The 25162-nt window shown below is 37.9% G+C and overlaps 1 long non-coding RNA gene across 2 annotated transcripts; it reads left to right on the top strand.

Annotated features, from left to right (window-relative positions):
- Nucleotides 1–4443: 4443 nt before the first annotated feature.
- On the top strand, nucleotides 4444–24607 carry LOC140652270 (uncharacterized). 2 transcript variants are annotated; one of them, XR_012042713.1, is made up of 3 exons: nucleotides 4444–4491; nucleotides 19262–19447; nucleotides 24483–24607. It is a non-coding gene; the product is annotated as an uncharacterized lncRNA (long non-coding RNA). The 2 variants fall into 2 exon arrangements; XR_012042712.1 differs by lacking the exon at nucleotides 4444–4491 and adding an exon at nucleotides 13810–13910.
- The last annotated feature ends 555 nt before the right edge of the window (nucleotides 24608–25162 follow it).

Genomic DNA, 25162 nt, shown 5'->3' with positions numbered 1-25162 from the left:
TTTAGCAGAAGATGTGGTGTTTAGATGTATTTAGGGTCTTGTTGCATAATACCCTGCCTGCATAGAAAAAGTTCCGTTTTTAATTTTAAAAACACTCTGTTGGTAAGGACATCAAAAGTACACATGGATCAAAGTGAGAGCTATTTAACTGGACATTTTTCTCCTCTGTTGACTTTGGGAACACTGTGGAAAGGACAAGGGATAAATAAAAAGAGAGCTTGACTTAAGCTACAACTGACTTTGATTTTGTTATATCTAAATGTGAGGCACCAAATGTCTGCAGTCAAAACCAGCCTTGTTCCATACTGCGAGCAAAATTACAGTAAATAACGTTCAATAATTCTGGCTATTTGTATGAAGAAAGTAAAAAAAAGCTGAATAATAGGAAAAATGCTTTATTATTTTCAAGGTTTTATTTAATGAAAGACTTACAGCAGAGAAGAAATATTGAACGAGGAACACCTACTATCCTGGGCTACTGAAGCAAAGGAGAAGATCAGTGGCAAAGTTTAGCTCTAGTTTTTCTGATGCAATCATATCTGAAAATTCAAAGTTTTCTGTTTTCCACTCACCCACTTTCTTCGTCTCACAGTGGTCAGGCTGTTTTATCTCATCTTCAGTAGATCTTGGAGAGAATCCAGGGCCACCCACAGGTTATTCCTAATTCAAGAGAAGAACAACTTATTTTCCTCTCAAAGAAACAACATTTTCTAAAACTGAAATTTATTGCTTCATTATTTAGGAATCAAGAACTCTAAATGGGAAATTCTGAAAAGATAAAGCAAAGACAGGAAGAAGGAGTGTGTTGCCACTAATTAATTTAATTTCAAAAAGGGAAAATAGAACCAGACAATGTTTAGGAGAATTGTCTAGGACTCCCAGCCCTAAAGGAAATTCTCTTCCTATATTTATAGCAGGGAGAAGTGTAACTAATTCTACATGAATTTGAAAGAAGAGGAGGAAGAAACTCATATTTTAACCCCTCTGTGCAAGGCTCCAAGAGGGTAAATTCTCTCGAAACTTCTGAGAAAAAAAGAGGCACCATATAGATACGATTCACCAGCTTGGAGAATATCCTCCATGAGTTACTATGTGGCAGTTTTTGTCCTCACCCATTAAACAAAGAAACAAAGGAGTGAGTAGTATTGAAGAGAAAATAGGTAGAAGTAAAGGTAAGAAGCGAAAAACCCCCATATAATTTTCTGACGTATCAAGCATGGTATATGGTTGTACAATATGCAAGTACTGGCATATTGTCAAGTAGTAGGATTACATGGAATATAAACATGAATATACTAAAAATATACAGGTTTTTTTCTTGTTGCTAATTCTTGTTGCTTTTAGTTCAAGACTGGAACTTAAAAGCAAGAATACTCCATACCTCAATTTAAGTAGCAGTTTCCTAAAAAACAGTGTGCTTATCATGCAGTACGCTGATATTGGGCTAGCTCTGTGTCTTGCTTGGCTGATTCACAAGTCAGCTAATATGAACCAAAAGGATGTGGCAGCTAGTATAATTTATACAGAATACTTTTCTTTTGAGAAAAGTAGACGCAGAGGTGATATGCAGTGCACGCTACCTAGCTACTGTGCAAAACTTGTCATGAACGGACATAAGTTTGAGTACACTAGGTGTATAATCACCTACACATAATGTAATCACCTGCTTGCTCTTCTCTCAAGACTTGGCATTTAGTCTGGAACGGTGAGAGAAATGCATTGGAACACAAGACAATCTCACCCTGAAGCCCTAGTGTCGTGGTTTAGTCCCAGCTGGCAACTAAGCACCACGCAGCCGCTCGCTCACTCCCCCCTGGTGGGATGGGGAAGAGAATCGGAAGAGCAAAAGTGAGAACACTCGTGGGTTGAGATAAGAACAGTTTAATAGGGAAAGCAAAAGCTGCGCACGCAAGCAAAGCAAAGCAAGGAATGCATTCACTCCTTCCCATGGGCAGGCAGGTGTTCAGCCATCTCCAGGAAAGCAGGGCTCCATCATGCATAATGGTTGCTTGGGAAGACAAACGCCATCACTCCGAATGTCCCCCCCTTCCTTCTTCTTCCCCAGCTTTATATACTGAGCATGACATCATGTGGTATAGAATAGCCCTTTGGTCAGTTTGGATCAACTCTCCTGGCTGTGCCCCCTCCCAGCTTCTTCTGCACCTGGCAGAGCACGGGAAGCTGAAAAGTCCTTGACTAGTGCAGCAACAATTAAAACATCTCTGTATTATCAACACTGTTTTCAGCACAAATCCAAAACATAGCCCCATACCAGCCACTATAAAGAAAATTAACTCTATCTCAGCTGAAACCAAGACACCTAGCAGTGTGCAACACCATTACCCAAGTATGGATTGCTTGCTGCTGTGGGCAGGCCTCTTTGTGGGAGCTTTGTGATGCTGATCCTTAAACCTTCAAGCTTCACCTCTCACTTTTTCTTGTATTTGAGACAGCTTCTAACATTGTTGGTACACTAAGTACAGAACCAGGGGCTTTCATGGGTGAACGCCCCAGCAGCTCAGACAAATAGCTGGATCTACTCACATTCATTCTGTGATTTGAGCAACAAACTCACATATATTATATATACTGTCAGGTTATACACCTGCCCTTGTCAGGGAAGGTTTGTCACTAACATCTGAGAATGAGGTTCACTATTTGGCAGTAAGGTGAATGTGGCTGATCCTTCTCTCAGGGGTCGACTTATGTCTGAGGCAAGGCTAAGAGCTGATCCTGGGCCCCCCTGAGCTGATTGTGGGGACATGATGCCACATGAGACAGACCGGGCACAGCACATAGGACATAAATGCTGAGAACCAACTTTCCTATTTACAGAGGACCAGGCCATCAGCTGATACAAGTTGGTGTTGCTCCATTAACTTCAATGGAGCTCTGTGGATTTATGAGTTGGGAGTTCAGTTTTAAATCCTGCTGTATCCTGAAGAGTGAAACAGGGGATGCAAAGAGGTCCAATAGATGGGTTGAAGACTAAACTTCCAAGGGTAGAGGAAACATAGTCAAAGGAGTCTTATGGTAGCAAGCCCAGAAAAAGAGAATGCTCTTGCTCAGAGACAGCCAGAAGACAGCTAATTTAGAGAAAATGCTGTACCTGACTTGAGTTCAAATCTTTGTGTTTAATTCAAATCTTTCAATTCAAAGCTGAGCCAGGCTAACAGAAAGGTATGAGATACAAGCAGGAAGTTATGATGTTCGATTCATTTTAAACCACGTAATACATCTGCTAGATGACTAATGCTTCAGATACTTTAAGTAAATTTGATTAATTAAGCTGCCTAATGACATTCTATTGTTTCTTATAAGTCTAATTTTTTTTCAGAGCTAATAGGAGAAAAGCAGAGAACTGAGACACCGTCTCTCATCTTGGCTATATTACAAATCAGTTACAACTGCAACATGCAACTCAAAACCACGCAGCTGATTTACAATTATGCAAGCAAGTACTTCAGCTAATTGTATAATGATACCTAAATTACTGAGGTACAGTGACATTTGCTTGTTATGCTCAAGGATACAAGTAGCAAAAAAATTATGTCAAAATGTATAATTTTAGTGTACAACTGGACCCAGAGCTGAAAGAGAGATAATAAGTCCTTAATTAGTATCAACCTCAGCTGAGTTATCTCTTCTGGCCATTACAAATTGAACACTCGCAAACGCTTATCAGTCATTACTTTTCTTTCTGCACACTTCAAAGCCAGTATCCTACAGAGGTGCTTTAAATGTAATTATTATTACTTAGTGGGACCCAAACACCTACTACTCTTATTTTATTTTTTTTAAACCAAAAATAGTGCTTCATCTTGTCACCTGCTTGTGTGCACATTTCTGTTTATGCTTTCAAACAATCATTTCTCAATTAGCAACATTCTTTCCTCTGTGCTATTGGTCTCTACCCATGACACCAGCAACAGTCTTTGTACAAACAACATAGAGCTTAAAGAAAATTATGATAATGCCCCAAACACTGTGCATTTGTTTGTCACATGTAGTTTTTCTTAAGTAAAATGATAGTACCTTTTTTCCTGTAATTTTGTTGTAAGGCAAAAAATAACAGTTTCTCACTGAGAAATCTTGGGACTCCAAAGCCCATGAATCTGTAGGCAAATTTGACTATGATTATAGAAGAAGATCAGAAAAAAAATAAGTATATTATTATTACAACAAACCATGTATTTTGGAAAATAAATGCTGTGAATGGAAAGTGATAACAATACCAGAAAGATAAAATAAAACTAAAATATTTTGATAACTGTGAAACATCCTGTGGCAGAAAACCTGAATGTTGTTTTTTAAGTGTTTTACGTTAACCTTTTACTTCTGATCTGCAAACAAACCTAAATTTTTCAATATTCTCTTGCAGATTCTCTTCCACTAGGAAAGGTCCTGTGTCCTGACTGGGAGGAAATAATTGTTAACCGCACAGAACAAAACAACTCTTCCATTGCAACTGTGTTAATTAGAAGTGATCAGGTAATTAATTAGATGCAGAAGCAAACAAGCTGTGGAGAATTCAAATGAGCTGTTTTCTCAACTGGATTCAAAGTCATCAACAGCTGAATGAAAATGTGTTATCCCAGACCAGGTGCATAGGCATGAAGCCCTCAGCATATAAAAAATATACGAGGGGTAGTTGCTTAGTGGTTCAAGGCATCTGTGTCCCCTCCTGAGCCAGAAGGCTTGTAGTCACTGGCACAGGCGGATGGTGCTGGCTTAGTGGCTATGAGTCTATGGAGGGAGGAAGGAGGGACAGACAGATAGACGGACGGATGGATGGACAGACCGACAGAGAGAGGAGAAGAAATAAAGGAGTATATTGATTAAGAATATCTTATCTTCATCCATTTCTGCCAGGTCTCCTATAAATCCCTGGCAGATGGTGAAGCTTGCCTTGCCAGTGTATAACTTAAGAGCATCTAGCAATATAAACAGGATTTATCCTACTATAGAGATAAAGTGTGTCCTACATTCCCTCGGGATTCAATAGCACTTAACTGGTGCAAAGTGACACTGTTTGTACCTAACGGGGTGTTTGATGGCTAAGGAGAAAGAACAGATAAAGAGAATGTAACAGATCATTTTCCTATGGTGTGTCACTGTCACACATAGGCTGGTTGTTCTTCAGCAAAACCAAGGTGCTTTTATCAGTGGGATCACACAAAGAATAAGTTGCTTTGAGAAACGGGTCAGCATCTGGCTCTGTTCTAACTAACATAACCCACAAATAAATGGCTGTCATGAAATGAACAGATGTTCTTAGAAAACTGAAGCCAAATTCTCGTCAGACCTATGCAACTCTATTAGCTTCAGCAGAGCTACATGGGAAGAAGTGAGTGAAAATTAACTTTGTGTCTTTGCTGCAAACAGTTCAGATACTTGGGTGGAATTCTGGATAAGTTTAGCTCTGGCTTAAATAGTATACAATTCCACTATGTAAAGCAGAAAAGAGTTTAGCCATTTGTTAGGAAATAGCTGCACATGAACACCCGTCTGTTACTACCAAACTCTAAACACAACTGTGTTTTGTTGATGTTTTAATTCATGTGTACTGCTGTAACGTGCAACAGCAATCTCCTCCAAATTGTTACTATAATTAATGAGAAGACTGCTATGGGTTTAGGTTTGAATCAGGAAGCTGCTATTTGAATGATAGTACCAACTGATTTGGAGAAAATAATATCATCTGATGCTGTGCATGAGGAACATGCCCAGCTGGAGAAGCTTTGAAGCAGTCTGAGTAGGAGAGTGAAGTTCTGTAGTATAATTAGTCTGGAAAATAAAGACAGTCTGAGTCAAAGATACTGTCATACTTAATAATTTCTGTTGTATTTTTATCATGTATCATTGAAATCTAGAGGAAAAGCAAAGACAAGTATTCCCTGAGGGACAGATGCTGCTGCTGTTCTTGATACAAAGCCTCTATAGACTTTTGTAGGCATTTTCCATTAAAAGAGATGACAGGATAGGGAATTGCTCTGTCTGTGATCTGTGCATGGTGATAGGCAACAGAAGAGTTAACACCAGAAACCTCTCACAGTGGAGATAATGCTGATTCAGCCACATCACTTCTGGGTTATCAATAAACAACTTAACGGTGTTGAAATCACACATGATGTTTTGCTCTTGCCTCTACCACAAAGCAGTAGGGACCACCCAACTCAGCATTTCAGTTCTGTTGAATGTAAGCATATTTGAAAGAAGTCATGAAACAATTTAACACGAAATGCATTTCAGAACACATGCTTCTATGATAATGACGCTTGGGAACTGTGTAATGGGATGAGCGGTAGATGGTATGAGTGAGTGGGAAGCCGCTTTCAGCAATATACAGTGTTAAGAAGAGGTAAGTCTGAAATGTTGGCCTATAAAATGCAGAAAATAACCAAAACTTTTGGGGCCATACACTGAAATGGGCTGGGGTGGATAGAAGCTGATGAAGATAACAGGGACTGAGGAGATCACAGCAACAGAAGATGAAGCAAAAAGCATAACTTTTTTTTAAAAAAAAACTTTATTAAAAACAATGATACATAGTATGCGGTTAATAAATGAACAGTCAAAACAAAGGCATAAATCACACTTATATCTAATCTAAATCTACCCTCTTACAGTTTAAAGCTATTGCACCTTATCCTATTACTACATGCCCTTGTAAAAAGTCCCTCCCCATCTTTACTGTAGGCCCCCTTCAGGTACTGGAAGGCTGCTATAAGGTCTTCTGAGCCTTCTCTTCTCCAACCCCAACTCTGTCAGCCTTTCTTCGTAGGAGAGGTGTTCCATCCCTCTGATCATTTTGTGGCCCTCCTCTGGACCCACTCCAACAGGTCCATGTCTTTCCTGTGCTGAGAGCACCAGAGCTGGACGCAGTACTCCAGGTGGGGTCTCTCCAGAGCAGAGCAGAGGGGGAGAATCACCTCCCTCAACCTGCTGGCCACGCTTCTTTTGATGCAGCCCAGGATATGGTTGGCTTTCTGGGTGATCTATAACCCTTGAAAATCTTATAGAAAAGATAGGGAGACATTTTCCTTAACGTGACTCAGAACTACGGTAGGAAGCTGCCCTGAGAGGCTTCTGCTATCGTAGCGATGAAGACGAGCTACCATTGGAATTTGCCTTGGACAACATTAAGAACCACGCATTGTTCTGTCTAAAGGATTGAATGAGATTCTCAGATGAAAGAAGGACCTTATTTATATCAGCAATGTCATAATAGTGTAGTTGTAGCTACTGCGGACTGAGGTTATACGTTAGCCTACCAGCTTGTCTCTCCCTGTATCAGATTTGTCTAAGAAATGTACTACTTTTCCTGACAAACTTTGCATGCTCTAGATCAGCTGTGCAGTGATTTCCTCATATTTGCAAACACTAGCTGTATTTAATCATGCAAGAAAGAATAATTCCCTGCTACTCTGGGACAGTTATATACATCTCAACTTTTGCGATGAATTATGTGCTTACTGTAACATTTCTTTGTATCCTCTTTCTGAATCAGCTTGTACTTTAATGGCCACACAGACTGCTCTTTATGTACATCTTCCTTCTCAAGGAGTCTGTGGGGAGGCTTTGTAGTTCCACATCTGTTTTTACACATTCTTCTCTTTCTGTTTCTCTTTCATACCAAAAGAACATATTCATAAAAAAGAAAAAGAGGGAAAAAAAAGAAAAGAAATCCCTTTATGTCTCTTTCTCCCTCTCTCTTCTACCCCCCCCTCCCCTGTTTTATTAAGATTCAGAATTGTTACCATCCAGATGATCCAACTGTGTCAATAGTGGCACTCTGGCAGTTTTGTATACATACGTCTCATGGATTCACTCCTTGGTCTTGCTCAGATCTTGTAAATAGACCAAATGCTCTTTTCTGCAGGAAATGGTGATGCTGTGAAATGAAGATGCATTTATCTATGCCATGTAGAATAGGATTTACCTGAGTGGTAGGGGACTTCTGCCCAATGAACCCACCTCTGACTATGAGCCCTAGTTCAGGACAGCAAGCATTCAGGCAATATGACAGCGTGTTGTTATACCACAATTGAGGTTTCCTTAGTGATGTTATAGATGCACCCAACCCCATCTTTATTGTCTGAAATAAATAACTTCTAGCTGAAATGTCAATGATATTTTGGCTTGCACTACAGAGGTTTCTGGCTGGTTCCATAGCCTCAACATATTTTTTTTTTTGTACTTAAAAATTATTATTTTCTAGTAAGAAAAATCCCAATCATATTTATTTGTGGGTGTTAGCATGCAGCTGTAGTTTATGAGACTGACTTCAAATCCATTAAAACCAATGGCGATTGTAGAACATTTTTAGTGCACAGGCTCCAACTTCGCCAGTGGTATTGCATGCGAGAGAGATGTGCCTCTCCAGATCTAACTATATCCATGAAAGGGGGAAGGTTTTCACCCAACCTTTTTCTTCAATGCTTTCTACAAGCAGTTATGGGTGGCTCCCCAGATCAACATACCCATATCTGTGGATCTCATTCTTTGGTGGATCATGCAGCTCTGTTCATGGACACACATAATTCTCCATTAAGCAGAATACGTCTAAAAGCCAAGCACTGCCATGCTTGGTTGCCTAGGATTTAGCTAGAAAAGACTTAATATCAGGACACAAATCAAGGCAATGTTGGAAAAAAAAACCAGCAGGAGCCCTGATAGCCTTTTTTTGTAATTTCTGCTCTATTACAATGTGCTTTCCATAACCATAGTCTTTCAGTTTTATGCTAAGTATTTATTAATAAGACCATTTTTCCTCCTTCTTGCTTCTTCACAGGACATTTAATCATGTATTTGTGTCTGTTTATCCATATAGTCGCTAGGAATGTTCCTTGACGATGAAAGGTTCTTGAATTGGTAAAGCAAAGACAAAACCCATGAATCTTGACTGAAGAGCAGTTGTGGGAAATATGCTAATATAAGTAATTTTACTCTTGGATAATGGAGAGAAAAGTGTTTAGAAGAGAAGGAAACAAAGATTTTTTTTCCATAGTGATATGAAAAGGTAAATGAATAGGTGAATATAAACTGTATATTACCACCCATCTTTACTTGACATGATAATTTAGTCAAAACAGAGTTGTTGTTTATGTAATTTCAGTAGTGGAATCTGAAAGAATGAAAGCGAAGAATTGAAATGCAACTCAAAAGAAACTGTGTGCATCTTTCTCCACAGTACTCTTACATTAATAGACTTCCACTGACTTAAACAGCTTTCCTGAGAAATTGTATGCCAACCAGAAAAGTGAAGAACCAGAATTACTATTTTTTAGAGACAGCTTTTCCTGTTCTTGTTTATAGGAATAGTGTTAAAATAATTTTGTCACTTTCATTAAAGAACAAGAAGTGGTAACAATTTTTTATGAATATTAAATTGTGCAGCTCTCAAAATCACGATCCCCATTTTACATGGCCCCTTCAATGGGAACAATATAAATTGTCTTTTTGCTATCAAGCTCACCTATGCTCTGTGAATCTAGATTTTAACAGCATGTTGAAAAATCAGTGAAGAGGTATGAATATTTTGCTCCATAGTTATCTTTCTAACAGTAAGATTTGAGGCCAACTATTTTTCTTTTTTAAGTGACATTGGTACAACTTACTTACTTTTTTATTGAAACATTACTATCTAGGATTTCTGTGAGCAAACTGTTATTGTTCTGAGCCAACAACCAGATTTAAAGTCATATGAATATTTAAGTGGCTAGTTTGAAAACAAAAGGGCCATTTGGGTCTCCCAGAAAAACACTTGAAGGAGGAAAGCTTGTGAATGGAGCACACACTACTTGCAGGATGTCCCGGTATGGTAGTATAGCTATGGCTTACATTATGGTAATGTAACTATGACTTGTTGGCTAGTGCAGACTTAAACTACCTCCACCCACAGCCCCCAGACTTCACCCACAGCCCCCAGACTTCACCTTAATCTAGGAAAATCCAAGACCTACATGAGCAGAAGCAGGACAGGGTAAGAAGTCAGCTATTTCCAGAGGAAATTGGCATTTTATGTAAATTTATTAGTTACATTTAAAAACATTTCTCCTTCTTCTACAGTATCCCAATCTCCCTACACTGCCTGTAGAAGTGGTTCAAGCCCATTAGAAGAAAAGGCAGAGTTAATCCAATGGTCAAGAGTGGTTTCTCCACTGAGCTCTGACAGTTTTGATTCAGTCCCTAGACTTGATCTGGCAACAGTTTGTATGAGTTTCTTAAGGCTATCTGCCACGCATATATACAGGTTTGAAAATAGAGAAAATGTCATTAGAATATTGCGTACAGGGGTTTATGTCTGTGCGGAGAAAGTGTAGAAAGAATTTTCGATTTTGGGGAGTAATTTTTAATCTATTGATTATATAACCTAGGACATATAGAAGATTTATCTTGGGGCTCATGTACCTTTGCACTCAAAGTGCTTACAAATATTGGCACCTTTTTTATTTGAAAACATCCTTGAACAAGCAATTATTGATTTTATTTTAAAAAAAGACCAATAACTTTAAGACCAATAACTGAAAGTGCAGTGTAGGAACTAGAAAGTGGTGATGATCTCCTGAAAAGAATCAAGAGAAAAATAAAGTCTTGGAAAAAAAAGATAGATTACATACAGAGAAAAAGAGAAGACGACTCTTTGGCATCATTGGGAACAAATGCTACACAGGATGGAGCACAGTAGTATGACACACACAATCCACAGCTCCCACGGCCAGTTTAGATGGCTTACAAGCAGCAGGGCAGCAGGGCTGGTGGCCATGCCTGAGATAAGGCTGATCCTGATACAAGATACAAGACCTGAGGTATGAGATAATATGGCCTAAGTGTCGTAGAGGTCACACACTGAACCTCTTTCCACAAACTAACATGCTATTGTGCATCCCATGAATCATGATAACTTACCCTCCATATATTCATAGCTTACAGCAAGTTTGAGTTCAACAAATATCCTAGCTTAGATCTTAACTAAGTACCTGTTTTTCCATGGAAACTTGTCTGTATATCCAAGTATCTTCTTGTTGAAGCCAAAACTAAAATTTCTGTTCTTCAATGAAATCATATTCATGTTCATATTCATTAGGTACACCACTAAGGGATTTAGAAGAATAAATATGAAAAAGGTGAATCTCATGTACTTACGGTGTTTAGTCTATTTCTTACACTCAGCAAATGTCTTCCTTTTTGCTTAAGGGAAGTACTGCAATCACAGGTTTTGATTTACTTGCAAAATAATATTTATCCATTCCCAAACTTGGTATACTATTTCCTCAAAGCCTGAAAAAACTTTTCCATTGGGAAATTACAACTATTGTGACTGGGCTGGAAAATAGCCATGAGAAAAGGGATTTTGCCAGGGGAGGTCCCAACACCTTACCAAAGTCCAGCAGCCAGTAGGTCTTTTTGCAGGAGATATAATGGCTAGCTGTTCCAAATAGCAGTCAAGAGTCAACTCTACGTAGAACAGTTCATAAAACTGTAATGAAGTTTGTACTTTGACCTCTTAAGTTAAACTAATTGAACTTTGAAGTGTAATTCAGGATATGGCCAGCTGATATCAGTAAGACCATAATGTCTGGTATCAGTATACTCGCTCACAGTCTAAAATCGATTCTTTATGTTGGTGTGCCAGGTAATCAAAAGAGACAGAATGCAGAAAAAATAGCCAGCAGTTATGACTCAGAAATGCCAAATGAGTTTTTACACCGGAAATGCCAATGACTTAAGTATGATGTGACACAGCTATTCAAAATAAATTCCAAATACAAATCTGCTTTTGAATTAGAAAAGGGGGAGCACCATTGAATAGGTCTGTAAGCATCTAATTTAATTTTGCTTCATTTTGGAAATAAAAAGAAACTTTTTTCTTTTTATTAGTGAGCAAAACTGGAACTCAGCTTCTTGCTCTAAGTTTCCACTAAAGATATGACTCCCTGAAGGGAGTTTATAAATTAACCTATAATTGGGACAATTTTATTTCCATCATTCTCACTGCAGTATTCCTGAAGACACTCTGGATCAATCACTTAAAAACTGCATTAGCATAAACAATACTTATTTAATATTATAAGCTACTAATTAATAGACATCTGTTTAAAAGAAGTTTAACAAATGAGCCTAACAAGTTCACTAATATTCCAGAACTTCAGAGGTGAGGTGATCCAAGCAATCTTGGCAGATAGCCAGTTGCCTCACCAGGCTGAAAACTTTAAGAGGACAAAAGCTTGGTTGAAGTGAAGGACTTGGCAAAACAGAAGCTGCACTCAAGTTTTTACGAATATGCAAGTGGAAGGCAGTGGAAAATCAGGTCTTCCATCTTAACATGTATAAATATTGTCTTATCCGGTGCTCCCAGGAATTTGGGAGAGTCATTTGAACTGGTTAAACAAATATACTGTACTTCAGTCTTTAGCAGACAAGCATTTATGGCTTTCATTGAAGTTAATAGCAATTTTACACTGGCTTCCAGGAAGAGTGTTGGGCTGTAAGCAGCCTACAGTGCTTGTTCCACAATGTCATGACATAATGTTTGTCACAACCTTCCCTTTAAACTGGCATTGCTGTTCCAGAGCTTTGTGATTTCCCAAAAACCTGCAGGACAACACAAAGAGGAGCATGCATTCCCGTAAGACACTTACACCTGTCGTTTTATTCTTAAGACTTATAAATGAAGGTATCACTGAAACCAGCTGTGCCATGAAGAAATTTAAGCTAGATATTACTGCCTGCAGTGTTTGTGCTCAAAACACTTTGAACACTGAAATTACTGTTTGTAGAGGTAAAAAATGCAGGCTACATTTGGTCTAGTAGCACTTTAATTCAGCTTATCACTTGCTCAGTATTTTCTACAGTACCACCATTAGTCTTAGCCATGCATTCATTTATTTCTTAACCTTAATCTATTTGTAAGAAATTATCAATGTATATATATTTTTTCTTTATGTAATGTATCCTGAAAATTTTACACCGAATTTAAAGAGAATAATAGGAATAATAATAAGTTTCCAGGACACTAATAATGATTTCTTTTCTTATAGTCTTTTTTCTCCCAGAAAAAAATGAACTGTCCTACTTAAAACAGACTTTGAGAAATACAAACCAAAAGCAGCAGAGTAAAAACCATTTACAAAACTTGAAATGGTGGATGATGTAGATCACAGGCCTCAGTTTAATTGCATCTGTATCTTCTATCTGTAACATTAGTGGAAATATGGAGAAATTAACCCTGAGGTCAAATGTCGTTCAGTGTTGCAGGAACCGAAAACCCTCTGGTATACTATTCAGCTGCTTACACCGTATCTGTTTTCAAGACAGTGGTGCATGAGCTATGAGAGTAGTATGAAATAAGAAAGGAATGCTTTCCCCCCCTTTCCATAAATCATGTTTTTACAGTTCAGGAGGAATTCTAAATAAACAAAGTAGGAAAGAAATGGTGGCAAACTTTTACAGTTCAGGAGGAATTCTAAATAAACAAAGTAGGAAAGAAATGGTGGCAAACTTTTCTGCAGATGGCACACCACATGAGAACAACTGAGAAGTAAATAGGGTTTTAATGCAGAGACTGAGACTTTAAAAGATGTTTGCACTCATCCTTTTTCTGTTCAACTCTTGTTAGATTGCTCAGCACCAGCAGCTTGTTCAGTTGTGTCTAGGAGAAAAGAAAAAGTGCTTTTAGAAGCATTGTCCTTCCCACTTCATGAATGAGCAGAAGAACCATTGCCCAATGGATTTTCTCCTCCTACTTTCTGATTACTGTTTGACAGAAACATCTGGTTGGAAGCTCTAACACTTCCTTGAGCACAGAAGCTCCCAGACTGCACAAAATGGGGGCTCAGTCTGTCCTCATCTCTGACAAAGATGCCTGTAAGGACCTGCAGGGGAGGACTGGCAATGGACCACCTGAGGTTTGTTCAGGGATCCTGCTGCTAAACACAACTTAGAAATGAGTACGCTGCTATAAAGTACAATTAGCATTTTATGCACTATGTAGTGAATGTGGGTTTTTTGCCAAGGTTCAGTCTTGCATTCTTTGTATAAATTGCAATCCTCTTTACCTCAGTGGTAGATTGGAGAGTCCAGGAAAACAGAACTATTGTAAATCATTAAGACAATATGGGAAACCATTGCTAAAGCAATTATGACTACAATCTTGAAATGGTTATACAGGGATTAATGATGCAATAGCTTGCAATATTCTGTTTTATTACTAGCAGAACTTAGCTGTACTTTCCAAAGGAAAAGGCTTTTTTAATAAAAGAACAATATTTATATTTACTAAATTATTTATATTTAGATTATTTAAAGAAAAAGAAATCAGTGATGACATTCTACTAATCTGCTGTCAGGAACAGTTTCCATATATGAATATTATTATTTGTTTCCACATGTGCTCAAAATACACTGAAGAGGCTTTATTCATACTTACCTTTGACATAATCTTTTTCTGGTTAAATGCCTTTGAGGTTTTACCTTCAATGATTCACGTATATAATACTCAGTGACTAAATTCTGCTCAGTGCTTTGCTAATCACTGTCATACAGTCTGTTTACTTTATCAGTTTCAATTTGCTAAAAATCTAATTGGAGATGGTGTGATAGTATTATGTTCCTGAGATGGTAATGTTAATTAAGAAGCTTTTTTTCTAAAGCTTTTATTCTGCTGAGCAGTTCTCGTTCCTGACAAGGAGTATTATATGAGAACACCTTTTACTTCTAGAAAGAAATTCGAATCCTGTTATACCTGTTGAGCAATGAGAAGATAATTTAGTCATTTAAAAGGTGTTTTGACAAAGCACCTCTTGATAGAAATATGCCTTGTGAAATGGCACATAGCAAAGCCGGAGGAATTCGGCTCCCCACATGTCTTCCATATCTGTAGTATATGATGTAGACAGAAACAAATCCAGAAATATTACTTATTGTGAGGATATCTGGACTGGTTCTTTCAAAATTTGGAAAGAAACTGAAAAGAAACTGAGAAGGAATCCAAGTCAGGGAAGAGAGAAATAACTTCCTTATTAGCAAGTGAAATGTTAATAAAGAAAAACTAAAGGAAAATGGTTTCCTTTTAATTTACATTCTGTTTCTATTGTATGATTTGTGCTTATTTCACACAAGAAGTGTGAAATGAGCAATAGGGAGCCACACTGTATAACAGGAGAAAGAGTTTTAGTTGTAATGACCTCAGGAACATCATCCGATGCATCCAAAATGTTTTCACTCAGCAATTCAGGCAATAATGAAAGCAGAAATAACGTTATAGTTACACACTACAATAATTTGGTGATTCTGTCTAAAACTTCCACATTGTCATTGGTTCAATTACATTGCTCCTCCTTTGCATGTTAGGGTATAAATTGAGCCAAGTTTTGCTACTGGTGCTTTTTTTTTTGCTACATGTTTCATGTGTATCCCAGACCAGGGACAACTGGGAATCATTAATGTGACTCATTCACATGGGAATACATTGAAGAATGGATTGGCTTCAGTTTAAGAGAAAAGGGTTGGAGTCATATATATTCTTAGCAGAAAAAACAACTGCGTAGCTTGCAACAGATTCTCCCTTGCTGAGCTGGAGAATTAAGGTCTGAGGCTGGGGACCATAGGTCCCTGGAATCACTCAGAGTGATCAAGACTGTGGCGGGGATCTTCCCACACACTGAAGAATTTCAAATGGATCTGGGTGGAGCTTTTGAAAACTGTGACACACGAAGGCCTGTAATTCCTACAAAATGTTCACATAAACCTCACAGAAGTTTCTGGGATACAAATTTTCAGCATAATTGAGACTGGGACAGATACACATCAGATACAATCATGTCTTTCGTAAGTTTTTATTGTATTGACTTACAACTTGGCTTTGATGTAGACTGACTTCCACTTCAGCTGCAGCCCTGTGGAACAAGTAATACTTAAATCGCCTATGCAAAAGCAGCTCCCGTTGCTCAGTCCCTTTCTTTCAGCATTTCAACTCTTCTCCCACCTTTCTTAAACTGTTTGAAGCACATTTTTTTTGCAGGACACCTTCTGATTTGTTGCTTTTTCATTCAAAAGTGGGAGACTGCAGGTTGCAGAAACATTGCAATGAAAAATGTTGGGAAACTTGTAACAGTTACTTCGTACAGGATTATATGGAAGGTGGAATAGTCTAGTTCTCACCAGCAGGAAAGGCTGACAAGAGTAACAAAATACCCTTTAGCCATAAAGTAAACAAACATTGCATGGATAACTATAGAGGCACAGTTCTCCCACTGCTGTGATTGTAGTGCCACTAAGTCAGTAAGATTTCAAGGTTTCACTTATAGCAAAGGATATCTCAGTAACTTGAACAATAGGAAACATAAGTAATGAAAAATATCTAATTAGGTGGTGTTTGGATTACTGTGATAGGCCTAATAAGAAACAGGCCTAAAATAGCTTTTTGCATAGGAAAACTCTTCTATTCGGCTTCAGAAGTGATAAAAAAATTACTATAAATAAAATAATCATTATCATGATAAAAATATTATTATATCTTGTTGCACATGGAAGTATATGGAGTTAAGAAACTCCAGAACAGTGAGGAAAAGGCGATTCACAGTGAGGCTGGGGTCCTCGTGCTTCTGTCCGGAGGGAATAGGTTTTGCACGCTGTTGATTGTGGTACCCCCTTCGCAGTGATAACGCAACAGAGGCTTGAAAGATCTTGAGCCACTGAATTCGTTACCGCTGTATCCATTTCAGTTGCCAGCTGTATTAGGTGCAGGTAGTTTATACTAGAGTGGGGTTTTTTTCCAGTTTTGCATTGGAGAATTGTATTTGCAGAACTATCAACATAGCACATATCCACTTCCACAAGTCACATAAATTATATTCAAATACACAATGAATGTGCCAGTTTCCCTATGAAGACTATAGGTAAGACAGCTTCTTTCTTTCCAGGGTGATCACTGGGACAATATACAACCTCTTTTAAAAAAGAAATTCCTTGGTAAGATTATAATAATGCTGAAAGTACTTGTGTACATTGTGGATGACCCATACAATCTTCTACTGCTGCAGGAAGTCAGGCATGTAACTTTCTCAGAACAGCACCAAGAAAACTAATTAATTACTAAGAAAATAACACTAAATTAATACTAGCAAAGAAAGTGAATTGCAAATTATTTTGCAAACAATGGAAGATCAAAGTCATGAATATTAAAAGACCAATTCAAATAAATGCACTTCTTGATGCTATTACTTTTATGGCCTTCTTCCCAGGCAAGAATTCTGTATTAGAAACCTAAGTTCCCAGGCAATTCATGGGTAAAGTAAGATTGACACTTAGAATAACATGCTGTGTGTGTAGTTGCTGAGTGTTAAACAACTGGGTGGGTGACTGAGTTATTAATCCTGTCCCCGAGTCAGGCTACCTGACGCCTCTCCTGAAGACAAGTGCCTGCATCTTAAAGAAATACAGTTGTATGAAGAACTTCAGTTTTATGGTCAGAGCATTTGGCCTAGAAACACAGAAATCTTGGTTTCATATTTACTTATTGCCTCAAAGAATTCAAACCCACACCACTTATTCAAAAAATTTCTGGACAGTATGGGTGTGAGATGGAACATGATGCTGCAACCTAATAGTCTGGACACTAGACTAAGAAAGTGAATGATCTCGAGGCAGCAAAATCTGACTGTTTAAAGGACTGGAAAATTTCTAAAACCTGCTCATGGAGGAAGGCCTCTTCAGAAACTATCCAAGGCACTAAATTACTCCAGCTTAGGTGTTTTTTCCATCATTTCCTATTCCTTTTCTAGTCATACTCATATAAAGAAAAAGAAAAAAACCAACAACCCACACCTTTGAAACTGGCTAAGGAAGGGACTGTGTTAGAATTTCACAGCTCTTCATGATGAAGAGAGGTCATGATTTAAAAGATTGTAGTTACTTGCAGCTGCATTTGAGATGAACTTGAAAGCTGAATGTGTATTAGATATGCTCTGACGATGTCTCTCAAGTCGAGTTCCTTGGAGAACATATGTAGGAAATGACATAATTTTGGATCCTAATCTAGCTATATAAGCAAGGTGTGAGCCAAGCATTGTGAACTACTCAGCTGTGTCAATTGTAGGCATCTCTGGAATTTAGTTTTAAAATGTGAGTCAGCTTGGTAGTTTGGATGGCAGGGCAGTAAGGATTTTTCTGAGTGCTGTTTGGACTTGATTTCCAAACTACATTGCAGTCTAGGTGTCTCGTTCCTTTGCTGCTTTTGAGCCCTTGCCGGTTTGTTTTCGGGGAGATTACTGCACGGAAGGACAGAGTGTTGGTATATGTCGCAGAATAAGAGTAAACATAGAAGTGGATTCAGTTGTGTATAAAGCCACATGGCAAGTTTTCTCTTTGGCTTTTAAGGTAACTAGGTATCAGGAAGTTTTTTCTTCTAGTTCAGATTAAAAGTTTATTGTGCTTTTGTATACACAGCAGGAAGATATTGTAGGCAGCACAAAAAAGGCATTGTTCCTAGGCATTTTTCATCGTTTTGTTAGAGCATGCCTCAAGATAATTTTCTTCCTTCCAATTAGGAATCTGGCATGTTTCAGAGATATGGAATGCACAGTAATTATAATGATCAAGTAGTTGAGTGTTTGAATATGTGCCTAAAATGTATGGGTACTTGGTATAAAATGTGCAAATGTTTGACTAAGTGCCTTGAGACACTCTTCTTCCCATCTTAAAGACAATATTATGGTACCAAGACTTCATGCAAATAACACCTTGTATGATATACTTTGTTCATATCTATTACATACAGTTACATTTACGTAGTTCACTGACTGAGTTTCCTCAAAGTAACTGCATTACGTGCTTTAGGACTATAAACTAACATAGGAACCTGAATTTGTATTGCACATGTCAACCTCACCAGTATTGCATATTGTCAGCCTCAATAAAATTGCTCATTTTATTTATGCAGATTATCTATATTGTGCTCTTACTTGGAGCTGGGAGCAACACATCCATGTTTGTGAGGTGCTTATCAAGTGAACCATCTGGACCTAGCTTACCTTTATTTTCTCCATTAGTCACCATATGTTCTTTTAGCTTAATTTTTACCTACTTTGCAATATCCATGTTTTGAGATTATTCAGTTTATCACATCTAACAATTACCCCGTTTGAGAGATAATTGACTAGCCTGAATAACGTTGTTGTCCTGGTCCTGACATTGTAGGCTGCCTTTTGTCAGATGCCACCTTGCCTTAGAAAGATTCTTTTTCCCTTTTCATTTACAGGCTGTACCAGAATGAACACAGGGAAATGAGAAAAAATATATAGTGCTTTGAAGACGAAAAGTAAGTTGTAACTAATACACCTGAAAGACCCACAGAACCAAATGAATGAGATTGAGGAAGAGAAGACAGATTAAAAGAATTCCCTAAAACCAGAGGGAAGGGTACTTCACTGGTTAAAAACTTCAGGTGTGTAATTGTCTGATTCTGAATCTTTCCAAGGAGACATCTCTAGAATTACTTATTTCAGTACTTTCCAAACCTTTTAAGTTACATCAGGATGGTTGGATAATTCCTGCCAAATAACTCTGAAAAGTTCTGTTTGCTTTATGCAGATATCATTTTAACTGTGTTCCCTCCAAAAATGAAGACTCCTGAGGGAGAATTTCACTGAGGAACACTGTAATAAATGCATAGAAAATGCCTTGTGTTTTCTGGAGGTGTGCTGAAGTTTTATGTGAAATTATGAGTCACATTTTTTTAAAATTACCCTTATTTCTAATCCTAGAACTGTAAAAATGAAATCACATTTTCCGCAAATGATAAGAAACCAAGAAATATTAACTCTTTCTTTGTTACTTTATGCTTGGTGGATTTTTGTATGGGAAAGATGGCCAGCTCTCTATTTCCCCATTCTTTCCTGACCATACTAATGGTACATAGTTCACTATCTATGCTTGCTTTTTTTCTCCATGGCATTCTGAGGATTGTAAGTGAGAAGGAGAAAGGTTTTGTGATAGTATGCACATAGCATGACTATTCAGGAAGCTGTAGCACAGTCTCATTTTGAACTTGCTATCTAGCAGCATAATTCTATCAGGTTAAATGAAGTCATCTGTGACCTATCAAAGTGTACATGACATCAGATTCAGCCTGCTCTGAAAGCTCCTCCTGGAAGGTCTTGATATTGAATCCTCTGTGACAAGTTACTATTCTGTCACAAAGCCAGCTATCTCCATGAGATGATAGAAAAACCTGTGAATAAAACCCAAAGAATAAATGTCAATATATTGGTTATAAGATAAATATCGCATCTAAAGCAAACACTGGAAATGGTACATATGATTACTGATTATTGTCTGCCTTGAGGCCTCTTTCAGTCCACAGAAAATAAGAAGCATATAGTAAAAGTGAAGAGGAAAACACAAGAGGTTCAATACCTTTGTAAAAGGAGAGAATGGAGTAAAGGAACACATATATAAAAGTTAAGTGGTTAGACTACATTCAGTGGGGGATAAAAGGCTTTTCGGATAAGATCAGCTAAGTGCCAGAAATAAAAAGGTTACAGTGGTTATAGCCAGACAGTGGGAGGTTCAGGGCTGGAGTGATAACGGACAGGAAGGTGATAAAACTGAATGGATGAAATAGGATTAAGAGAGACATAAATAAATTAAATCAACTGAAACCTTACTTTGCTTCTGCCATGTAATTATATACAGTTATTTTACTGATCATGAAGCTCAGAAAATTGTAGCCATTTCCAACAAGCCATGCCTGTTTGAAAAAAACCCAAACCAAAAACGTGCCAAGCAAACAACATGCACAGAGGGAATATATTTTTGCAGTTTTCTTGACCTGTCTTGAAATATTTTCTTCTCTGTTATAAACCTCCCTGTGTCAACTAGAGGAAGCAGCCGTTCTGGGAAAGACATCACATCGTGCTGCTCAAATAAATTTTATAACAAGAAAATTCCCTGGAGAAAGCTGACTTAATCAAGGAGGTCTTTTTGCTGGCTTACAGCAGGGCCATTTTTTAAAAAAATCAGCTATGGGGAATCTATCCATCAAGTGGGTAAGATTTATATATATATTCTATATTTGTGATCTAGTAGTTATAGTAGAATCTAGTAGTAGATACCAGTAGTGAGATTCATCTCAAATAATTTTATTTGGTTGAATAAGCATGTAGTCAAACTCAGTGTCATTTTTTTAGTCATTGGAGAGAGACTGGTGCCTCCACAGTGCAGTTCATCTACTCATCTCCATAAGGAAGGAATCTAGACAGTTAATTTTTAAATGCTTGAAGTTAGGTGAGAGGAATATCATCCAAAGTGCCCCAGAAAGACTAAGCAAAGTAACTTGGATATCTACTTTTATCAGTGGAATTATTTATCAACACAGACTCTTGGTGGTTTAACTTCAGGATAACAGACCCACATTTGTATTTGTGGCCTCTGTTCTTTAGGAGTTACAAATTATCTGTGGAAGATACTGTAGAATCTAAATGCTATCCCACCTGCATGAAAATAGGCTAGGTTAGAAGAAACAGAGAGAAAATTAGTAATAAACTCTGTCTGCAATGTCTGTCTTTTATTAATAACAGGTGTGAATTGCTGCAGCTGTGAGGGAAATGTCTGCTTGATGGTCAGCCCAGGAGTCAGCTATAGCCTGGGAAAGGTGGCCTCAGGAGCTGCCTACTGAGCACTAGAAGCACTTACTCTGATTTGTGCTATCAAACATCTTTACAGAGGACTGTGGCCAATAAATTCACTTTCTTATTCACCATTATGGGCATGGAGCAGCATGCACTGGCCCGCCACGTGCGTCTGGGTCCTAGAGAGGCACAGTAACAGGGATTTCAGTAAGTTATCACACATTTTCCAAAGCCATCCTCAAGTGGTCTTTGCTACTACCTCTTCTTATCCCATCCTTCCTAGAAGTTTTATTTTTCCCCAGTACACAGCCAGGAAATACCATGAATAAATATGATAGCCAAGAAGCTGAGTTACAGTAGTCTCAAAAAAACCCCCAACATAAATCATAGCTGGTTTGATATCGCTTCAAAGTATAACGATGTTCTGATCTGAAGCTCAAATAAATTATTAGGATGTCACTAGGCTTTAAAGAAGGCCTTAATAACTTTCTAGTGCCTTGGTAACAGGTTTAGTTCTCCCCTGAAAGTTGGAGATAGTTGCAAATTTTCTATTGGATCAGTCAGGGTCATTGCTTTAGAATTTAAATCCAGCATGCCATTGAATATATGGGATTTGATTTGCTTATTACAGAAAGAGATAGTTAAATCATCCAAAGAAAAGCCTGGATTGCTGTTCCAATCCATGCTACATCCTTCTAATATAGCAACTTCAGCGTTTTATCTATTTGACTGGAAGGAAAAAAAGCCTACAAAGCCAAAGATTTTAAGTCTGAATTAAGGAGGCTGATATTACATAGGAACATTGATTTGTTATGAGTAGATAGTAAAAGATTACATTCTAAACTCATATTTTGTGAGTTAAGAGGGCAAAATACAACAGATATTGATCTCTGTACATAGGTAAAGCGCAGTTGCAAATACAAATTGTTATTTCACAACACCATTCATGCAACGTGTCCCAAGGAGCTTTACTTGCTATCAATAAAAAAACAACAAAACTGCTACTGAACTAGATAAGCCTTAGAAAACAGATGCCTTTTAAGTAGTATTAAAGTCAGAAAGCCAGCTGCTTGGGCACAGCCAAAGGCTGATGCAGGATTTGAGAAAGGGAAAAGCATCTGCCTTTAAGTCACAGTCTTATCTCGGATTGGCAAAGGCCAGGTAATGGCTCACTGCCAGTAAACCTGCTCTGCTGACATGGGGAATGGGACAGATGGAACAAATCTCTCAGATTCTCCCATACTTCTCCAGATTGATACCAAGGGCGGCATCTTTTTGTGTTACCTAAACAGCTAGAGTCATTAGGACAAGGTCTAAGAGTCCAACCCTAAAACAAAAGTGGGGTGAAACAGAAGGACTGATTGCAGGCCCAAGGGTGGAGAGAAACACAGATCCCTTGAGAGGCTATACCAGGTTCCAAAACTGTGCTACATCCCCTAGGCATTGCTTGGCAAGATGTTGTTTGTACTAGAGAAGAGTTTTAACACCCCTGCTCCCAGGCTGCTGCTGTTTAAGTATTCTGTCACCAGCTTGTATGGGTTTTGTGTAATCTATCAAGCCAAGAAGGAAAGTGCGTATGTACATAAAAGGATTTTGTTTGACTGAATGGAGGATTTCCTACATCAAATGAAATAGTACTATGCCTGTGTGAAAATGTATCAGACCACTGAGAATTGGTACTGGCTGGTCTTTTTGTTATTTTGACTGGTCACGGAGTGACTGGTAATTTGTCCTGCCCCACTCCCCTCCTTACACCTTGTCGCTTCTCTCTTTGCCTTCTCTGTCCACTTCCCTTCATTCTCATTTCTTTCTACTTAGGTTATTTTCTCTTAAGTAAGCCTCAGTTCTTACAAAATAATGCATATATACTTAGAAACCAAGATGAAATTAATAGTGTGTTGGCTGGTCTATTTGTATGTCATACTTCCTTTTTTCATGTTTGTCTTACCAGTCAGATGAAACCTACTGAGAACAGGGACTATCTGTGATGATGTTTTTACACCTCTGTGAGCACCACTTTTCAGTTGGTCCCTGGAACCATATATTACATTTATTATAGTGTCTAATGGTGTGTCCCATAGTTAATATAATTAATAATTCTGAGCTTAGAGAAGTACCAATGTTGCATCAAAAAGGCAAAGTATGAAGAAGATAAGAAAGATATAAGGCTATAATATTTAAAAATAATAAGCCAATAAAGAACTGTTAGGAATAGAGTAAAATGAATGATTGTCAGGAAGGAATATACTTTCAGGTAGTCACAGCAAATTATGTATTTGGCAAAGTACATATTTTAGTAAAATGTGTGTTTATGAAATATTGTATAGAAACCAAGCCTTTTCAAAATCTTTCTTTATCAAAAAAAGCAGCTAAACAGTAGTCAAATGCCACTGACACTGAGAACATTTATCTATTATTAAGGATGCTTTGGGAAAACAAAAATCCAGTTGAATGTCATTTTTACCAAAAATATGTATCTCACATACAAGCTTTCCTAAACATAATGGAGAGCTATGATGTTTACCCAGTACTGCAGTATGTGAGAACATCGCATAGCTTAATGTCTTCATCCATCGAATTCTCACATGAAGTAGAAACATCACTTTTTCTGCATACCTTTCAGATATAAAATGAAAGACACTGCAACCTGTCCAGACGTGTGAGGTGACTGAGTTTGGGCAGTGATATGAATCTCAGTTTCCTAACTTTCTGATTAGTGCCTTGTCAGTTTATGTGCTCTACAAATAACCCATCATTTACTCTGCAGATCTAAATATGATTTGCAATCTTACTTATCCAAAGGAAATGTTTATTGATGAATAATGCACATTTGTCTTTCATAACATGCAGAAGCTTTCTGTGGGTAGTTCATTCATGAGGGACTCAAGACCCCTGTGCAAGCATCTGAGATCATTGCCTTTTCCTGAACAGAAGACAGTTTGGCATATGAAGGGGATATGCCTGCAACATAATACAGACTGTACCAAATTATAACCTTCCACTTGTTTTGTGAATAAGGTTTGTATCATTATCTCTTTGCTAATTCCTTTAGCTGGGAAAACCCAGTTTAGAACTAGGTCTCTGGGTGGTGGTGAAAAACAGTGGCTCCTTGAGATTGACAGTATGAACTGGTATGAGGCAGGGCAACCCTGGACAGCTAAGTGGTTGAAGCCTTCCTTACTGAACAGCTATTCTTCTGCAGAAGAATATCCTGTATTTGCTACCCATGGGGTCCCTGCTTTGAACGCCTGCTTTTGAGAGGAACTAGCTTGGAGAGGGGGAGGGTAGAAACTGGTAGTCTAAACACTTGGCTAGGAAAAAAAAAATCAATTTCTTCTATTTGACCAGCTAACCCAGGTGACAAAGAAAACTTCACTGGATTTTGAGACGGGCCATAGTTAAGTGATTAATTATTTGATTATTTAATATTTATCTATGTTATTCAAATGTTTGGTCAAGACTCTAGGAAATCTTCAGAGGAACAACTAAGACTTACAAGGTGCAACTCAAGGATGATGAAAAAGATAATT

Source organism: Ciconia boyciana, chromosome 5 (assembly GCF_034638445.1).
Source record: "Ciconia boyciana chromosome 5, ASM3463844v1, whole genome shotgun sequence".
Classification (NCBI taxonomy): Eukaryota; Metazoa; Chordata; class Aves; order Ciconiiformes; family Ciconiidae; genus Ciconia; species Ciconia boyciana.
This window is presented reverse-complemented; position numbering and strand designations above follow the sequence as displayed.